At 36.4% G+C, this 7,738-nt stretch overlaps 1 long non-coding RNA gene across 1 annotated transcript; it reads right to left on the reverse strand.

Moving 5' to 3' along the window:
- Positions 1–816: 816 nt before the first annotated feature.
- LOC307123713 lies at positions 817–5,036 on the reverse strand. Its single transcript, XR_013816197.1, has 4 exons — positions 4,718–5,036; positions 4,306–4,554; positions 4,156–4,219; positions 817–2,277 (listed from the first exon to the last, which is right to left on the reverse strand). It is a non-coding gene; the product is annotated as an uncharacterized lncRNA (long non-coding RNA).
- Between the last annotated feature and the right edge of the window lie 2,702 nt (positions 5,037–7,738).

The following is a 7,738-nucleotide window of genomic DNA, read 5'->3' on the forward strand; positions in this document are numbered from 1 at the left end:
GTCGATGTGGAGGAATCCCGTTTGCTTATTTGCATTCAATTAAAGTGTCAATTGAAATGCTTTTCACGACTGAATGGCTGTTTTTAACCATAATTCACAAGATGCGGTTCTTTAAAGCAGAACGACCAATAAAGACGGTCTTTTATTATGGTTTTACAGCAGAGATTGGGAGCGTATAGGAAGAGATTGTAGTTATATTGGCACAACAGTCTTATATCGGTGTATGGAAGTGCATATAAACTCAATATAAAACTTGTGGGATTTAATGCACATACTCTATTTACTTTATTAAAGTAAAAGTGCTACACAATGTGCACAGGATTCTTTTTTTGACATATTAATGGGATCAAATAAGACTCTACTGAATCCGGTTTATGTCAAAAGTAGTGTTGCAATGTCTTAAATCCTTAGTTGTCCTACACAAGTCTGTCCTGACAGTAGTAATTCTCCTAAATTATTTCATAAATAGCGTTGCTAGTATCTAGTATTTTGACACCAATTGCAAATGTTTGTCCTTTCTGGGAGCAAGTGAATTTATGCATTTCTTGGGAACTAAAATATCCATTTCATGTTGGATCATTTTTGAATCAATCCTGAGCCCTTTAATAAACTCTTATTACAAAATTTGGTTATACTTTTTTTGGTAACGCTTGATCTTATGGTGTTCTTGTTGCATATTACATGTACTTATCATAGTAACAGTAAATTATGCCTGATTACATGCAACTAACCCTATAATAAGTATGTTACTAAATATTACTCGGCACTTACATTTATAGTTGCAGTGTAATAACTTAAACTTAAAATAAAGGGTTACACTTTTAACTACTGTGTAATATTGACTACATGTACTTACTATAGGATTAGGGTAGGACGCATGCGCGAGAATATGACGCAGATCCGGCGTTCGGACACATGAACCAGAAGCGATTTGTTTACAAGCAGAGGAAGACGCGCGTGTCTAAGCTGTTGGATTCTACATTGATCGTGCTTTAGGTCTCGGCGTAGTTCTCAAAATGGGGCTAAAGTGCGCATTTCATGGATTCCCGAACCCCGGCGCTACGTCATATTCTCGCGCATGCGTCGTGGAGGCACACACGGAAGACAAGAACAAGTTGGATAAAGGTGTTATTTAGATTTTTTTTTTTTGCGCACAAAAACTATTGTCGCATCGTAAGATTATTGTAGAGTCACTGTGGTGAGATGGACTTTGTAACGACGTTTTAAGTGCCTTTTATGGGTCTTGTGAGTGTAAATGTACTGAATGCCAATGGAGGCCTATCTGAAGCCTTTCTCAGCATCAGCTTTCAACTAAAATATCTTCATTTGTGTTCCGAAGATGAACGGAGGTCTGACGGGTGTCGAACGACATGAGGGTGAGTAATTAATGACAGAATTTTCATTTTTGGGTGAACTAACCCTTTAAGGCCATCAGGCCATTTTATTTTATTCCACTCACACACAGAGTTTGAGGTTAACCTCGCTCATAAGTAAAGGGTAGTTCAACTTAGCTGTGCACATTCATGCAAATGAGAGAGACAGAAATCTAAAGGTACCAGATGAAGCTGCTTCGTTCGTCCTTGTAAACTTCTAGAGATAAATCAGTCCAGAATATTCAATAGTAATTTGTCAGGTAAGATTGTTTAATTACAAAAATACTGTGTAAACCAATTCACAATTCACAAAGTTATCAATTTATCAAGAAGAGAATCCTCTGAATGTAAAAACAGATGCACAGTCATTTCAATGTGTCGTGAAAGGAAATAAACAGCATAAAGGCAATCAAAGGCATAAAAGCAGCTCTAAATTACAGAAAGGCAAGTATATGGCATTGTGACATCATTGATGTACGTCAGTGGATGATTTTCAAAGTTTAATCTCACATCTATTTACTTTGCAAGCACTGTAAAATCATTCGTTATTTCTTTTAAAAAAAAAACAATTTTTATTAATACAAACACTTTCATTTGAATATATTTATTCATATAAAAAATAAAAGTCGAATAAATATGGATGATGGTGTATAAAATATTGGCTTTTTAACAATGAACAGCATACACATTCTTATGGCTTAAAAAAGTTCACCTAAAAACCTGACATTTTCTTCCATGTAACGCAAAGGTCAAATGTTTCAAAAAGGTCACTTTCATTCATTTCAAACACAGCCTACAAATCCTGGTATATTAAATGAAGACTGTTCCTTTAACTGCATGTGACTGCATCTTCTCTCTTTTGTCCATGTTAGGTCTGTAAAGTCTTGGACAGAATATCAGCAATCTGTAAAAGTACAATAAAAGGTTTGCTTTGCTCTCCAGCGAGAAAATTGCTAACAAAAAAAGTATTTGACATCTTAAAGGGTTAGTTCACCCAAAAATGAAAATTCTGTTATTAATTCCTCCCCCTCATGTCGTTCGACACCCGTAAGACCTCCGTTCATCTTCAGAACACAAATGAAGATATTTTAGTGTAAATCTGATGGCTCTGAAAGGCCTCCATTGGCTCAATGGCACTTTACACTCTCAAGACCCTTAAAAGGTACTAAAGACGTCGTTACAAAGTCCATCTCACTACAGCAGTGTTTCCCACAGATAGACTAATTTGTCGCAGTGCGCCACAGAATCAACAGCGGCCGCCACATATTGCTTGTCATTATTCTTTTAAAAAAAAATGTTTTACCCTATTTAAAACACTCCGTGTATTCGTTCAGCTGCACTTTCTTTCCCTGCTCTCCCTCCGTCTCTCTGTCACTCACGCACGTCTCTCGCTCTCAAACGCCAAACCTGCTTTTGTTATGAAACAAAGTCTAAGCGTTAACATTTTTTTTTAAGTTTTAATACGGAATTCAAACAATGTGGCATAACAGTTAAAGCCAGAGGCGACATGCTCTCATCTCGCGGCGGCGCGCACGGTCACATGCTTCACGGAGCGACACTTCGGAATGGATAGACGACAGTTTCACTATTCAGGTGTTTGCAGCAAGTTTTGTTAAACAGTACAGCATACTGTACATTGATTATTACGTCAACCACATTTATAGTATCATTTTATTATGGAGAGTGATGGAGATGCAACATCTTAACATTAATGTGAATGTTTTTCTTGTATTTAGCCCTCAGCTATTCCTTACTAATTGGTCACACTTGTACTCATTGGTGGTCAAATGTGACCATACACCTTAACTATTTTTCAATTAAATAAATGTTCTATATTTTAGTTTAATAATATTTATTGAATATTTTGAGGAGATCTTTTGGTACTAAATAGGCCTATTATTTGTGCAATAATTATGGTCCATTAATGAATTAAATAAAAAATAAATACTTTTTTTTCTTATTTATATTACAATTAGTGTAGTAATTAAGGTTAAAGTGTAGAAATCCAATGCAAATTAGAGTCATTATGTGTCTGGAAAAATTATTAATTTCATTTGTAATGCCATGGTTTACCCACTATAGGTGTCTGTGTGGCTCTTTAATCAATATACATGTATCTTGTCTAGTTGCTCAAAAAAGTATTGCAGATCATAACTGCTTACTAATTTCTAGGTTTTTTCATTTGAATACATTTAGACATGATCAAACACTAGATTTCTTTAAATGTGAAATTTTAAAAAACGTTAATAACTTTCATCCTAATATTTTTAATGATACTTATACAAGCACACACAAGTGAATATAAATGAATGTGAGCAAATATAATTTAAAATAGTTTGAAATAGTGCTAAAAAGGCAAACTTATTTTTCCTTATATGTACAGTAGGCTATATACATATGAAGTCGCTGATTCATAACCCTTCGAAGCTTCATGATGCCGTGTTTTGAAATCGTCATCACTATATAAGTCGTTATTTAGGGTTTTTTTGCGCACAAAAACTATTCTCGCCGATTCATAAAGTTATTGTAGAACCACTGTAGTGAGATGGACTTTGTAACGACGTCTTTAGTACCTTTTAAGGGTCTTGAGAGTGAACCGTGCCATTGAGCCAATGGAGGCCTTTCAGAGCCATCAGATTTACACTAAAATATCTTCATTTGTGTTCTGAAGATGAACGGAGGTCTGACGGGTGTCGAACGACATGAGGGTGAGTAATTAATGACAGAATTTTCATTTTTGGGTGAACTAACCCTTTAACCATGCAATGGAAATGACACTCACTGTTCAGTTCACCGTAGCACCATGTTCTCCTCCAGGTTCGGCTGATGGTTTTCAGTCCTCTCACCTGTTAACAACAACATGACAGGTCATATGTATGCAGGTTTGAGTTTATGGTGTCAAATGAATAACAACTGTAGTAGATTATCTTACCCAGGTCTTTGAAGAGGTATAGTTCATGATTTTTCAGTGCGTAATAAAAATGAGTTTTCACTTGGTGTCCTCCGGCTTCTAGTGCTTCAAACAGCGTTCTCATTTTTTCCTGGTTGGTATCTTTTGCTCTGATCTCTGCATATTTTTCAGGATGTATCATGCCTTTACTTTTTAGCTCATCTACTATTGGCATCAATGAAGAAACCCTTTGAATAAGGGCTGCTGCGTTCCTATCCACAAACTGGACCTCTGGGCATAAAAGAACGAATTAGCCTATATTTCAAAGTTTTCTTAATTTACTATTATAAAAAAACAGACAGACGGTAAATTGTTTAATACAAAATAGCTATTTAGACGTTTCAAACTATTTGAGTTAGGCAACTTATAAAATCGCGCCGTTTTTCTCACTTACCAAATCTGCTCATCCTGTTGGATCACAAAACTTATTCCGCGAAATAAAGGTCCCGTTTTTCCTGTTTTTTTGAAGCTTTGATTGTGTTTACAGTGTGCAATATAACGTGTTCATGTTTCGCTGTATTTTGACACCGTATTTTGGCGCGTTTTTCCCCCTGAACTAGGAACTTTAGGGTGGAACCTAACAGTCTATGGGTGGAACCTTTTAACGGGTGCGTTCCATTCGACCGTAAGTGCACTGCGAAGTGGACTTCAGAGGGTATTCCGCCATCATAAGTGAGATTCCAATCCAAAGGGAGCCAACATGTTCAGTCCGAAGGGCACTGCGAACGGCGCAGGGAAGAAGGGAACATCGATACATCACTTCACAGGAAGTAGAGAGTGAAAAATCACCCAAATGTCAGCAGGGGTTCAGAAAAAAAATCGGCAGCAGCCAGACAACCTGCCAAAGTAGGCAGTATCACTAGCATCCAAAGAGTGACAGCAACCAATCAGATGATGGCTGGGCGACAGCAGCGTGTGAACAGTGTTGATGTCGGCAGAGCTCAAATTAGTTCATTGATAGACATTATGAGTAAATAAACCCTGGCATTCGATAAGAATCGGTAGGTTTGTTAATAACTTTAATATCAGCGAACGACAGTATCGCTACCTACTGTAGTAAATTGTTTAAAGAGCCACGTCTTGTGTACCGTATTTTCAGGGCCGGCTCTAGCTCTTTGGTTGCCCTAGGCGAGATTGAGTTTTGTTTTATTTTTTGTTGACATATATATATCAACATAATCATGAAGGTCTCTAGAATCATCCAAACGAAACACATCTTACAACAGATCTATAGTTTTTAGTATACTTAGTCAAACATAATAAATTTGATTATGAATAAAGATTGATCTGTTGAAAGCAGTTATTTTGAGTTAGATGCTAAATGTTCTCCTCTTATTCATATTTGACATTGAAGGGGTGCATAAAACATATTTGCCCAACTATAGTTGCCACAGATTCAAATACGATTTTCAAGAAAAAATATAAAAACCTGGGGAAAATAAATGCAGAACATGCCATTCAGAAAAAATTGGGCACAAATGGGTTAAGTATTTATAAAAACTATATAAATAAAAATGCTCCTATTGTTACTCCAAGACTTAAAAAGCTAATTATGACTTAAATGATACACTCTAATAAATTGCACATACAAAAATGCTTCAAAGAAAGTTGGAGGATATTTAACAAATTATGACTCAAACTATGGATGAACAAACAAAAATGCTTTTATAGTCATTCCAACACTTAATCAAGAAAGTTAAGACTTGAAGGATCAACTGCAATAAATTGGTCATACACAAATGCTAGAAAAAATATTCAAGGATATTTACCAAATATTAACTCCATAAACTGTGCAAAAACTCTCAAGCACCTGTAAAGACACTTAAGCAAATTATGACCCATAAACTGGATTAACTATACCCTCTACAAACAAAAGTGCTATTATTGATACACTGAACTTACCACTACAAAATTAAAATATATAAGTTCTTGTAGCTCTATCCCTATCTTAAATAATAAAAGATGAACAGTTGTTTCTGGCATTTCTATTCACCTTCAAAATTGACGCAGCATTAAAATTTGGCTCGTCTGGATTTCCTTATTGTCAGTGAAATGCGTAGTAATATGTAGATAACTAGCTCTAGTGATAGCTTAGTGACAGCAATAAAACGTCCAATGCCGTCCAATATTAGTTGATAATATCGATAATACGAAGTAAATTTATTTCGTTTGACACCTTTATGGCTGAGATGAGAAGACTTACCTCTATACTGGGCTTTCTTTTGATCGTCTGCCTTTCTCTTTTTCCGTCCCTGTGCACTCGAGGGTTTAACGTTAGACCGCTTCATTTCTGAACGCGCCAGTGATGAGCACTTGCCTGACCTAACGTCTGAACGCCTGTGCTAGACAATATTCACTTTCAATTCAATCTAATAATCAGGTTAAGTAATTAAACGTGCGGCTGAGGGGGCGCCCAAGGATGATCATGTTTAATAAACAGTATGTTTTATTTCGCTTGTTTTAATTTAATGCTTAATGGGAAGTAAGTTTAAGGGCGCCACTAGAGGGCGCCTGCGCCCCCAACACATTTGTCGCCCTAGGCAACCGCCTAGCTCGCCTATAGCAAACACCGGCCCTGCGTATTTTACATTTATAATTAGCTTCATCTGCCCCAGAAGAGTCGACACTACAGACTGTGGAAATATTATGTTCATGGTAAGTAATAAATGACCAGGTTTAACACAACATTAATAATGGACATAAGTTTAATCAGTAAAACACCGGGATATGCCTTTTTTAGGTGTTGTCAAATCTGCAGTTTGATTTATATTCATAATTGTTATTAAAATGTGGGGGGGGGGGAAGGGAAACAGTACTATACTGTATATTGCGCTGGACTGGGAGTTTGACTTTACTCAGGTAAGCATAATACCATTTTTATTTATCTATCTAATGTATTTTGGGACGTTTTAACTGTTATTTTCAATGTATCTACTGTGCGTCAGCATGACTCCTATCAGTGAATCTGCTGTTGTCAGAAATAAAGAAGGGGAGGAATAGACTATGAATTCAAGCAAATTTTTACTTTAAATTTTGAATATTAGTAATCAGTAATTAATATTTTCTAGGAAGACACAGTGCACATTTGTTGCAGAAGGATGCAGGAAAAACAACAGACGAGGTAACAGCACATTCAGTTAAACAAATGCTCATTTCAAGTGTTACCCTCTCATACTGTATCTACAGTATCTTTCTGATTAAAATACAGAATAAATGTATTTCTCAAGTACTAACTGCACCCATAGGATGTGCATTCTGTATTAAAGGAAATTCCATCCAGGAATTTCCTTGTTCTATGAAGTCCCTCCTTCAGAAATACGTAACGAGTTCTGATTGTGCCAGCGGTTCCCGTGTTGTGATTGGACAGCAGCTTAGCGCACGTTGCCCGGAAAGGTCACGCCTCTTACCATAACGG

Source organism: Gobio gobio (assembly GCF_949357685.1).
Source record: "Gobio gobio genome assembly, chromosome: 3".
In the NCBI taxonomy this organism is placed as follows: domain Eukaryota; kingdom Metazoa; phylum Chordata; class Actinopteri; order Cypriniformes; family Gobionidae; genus Gobio; species Gobio gobio.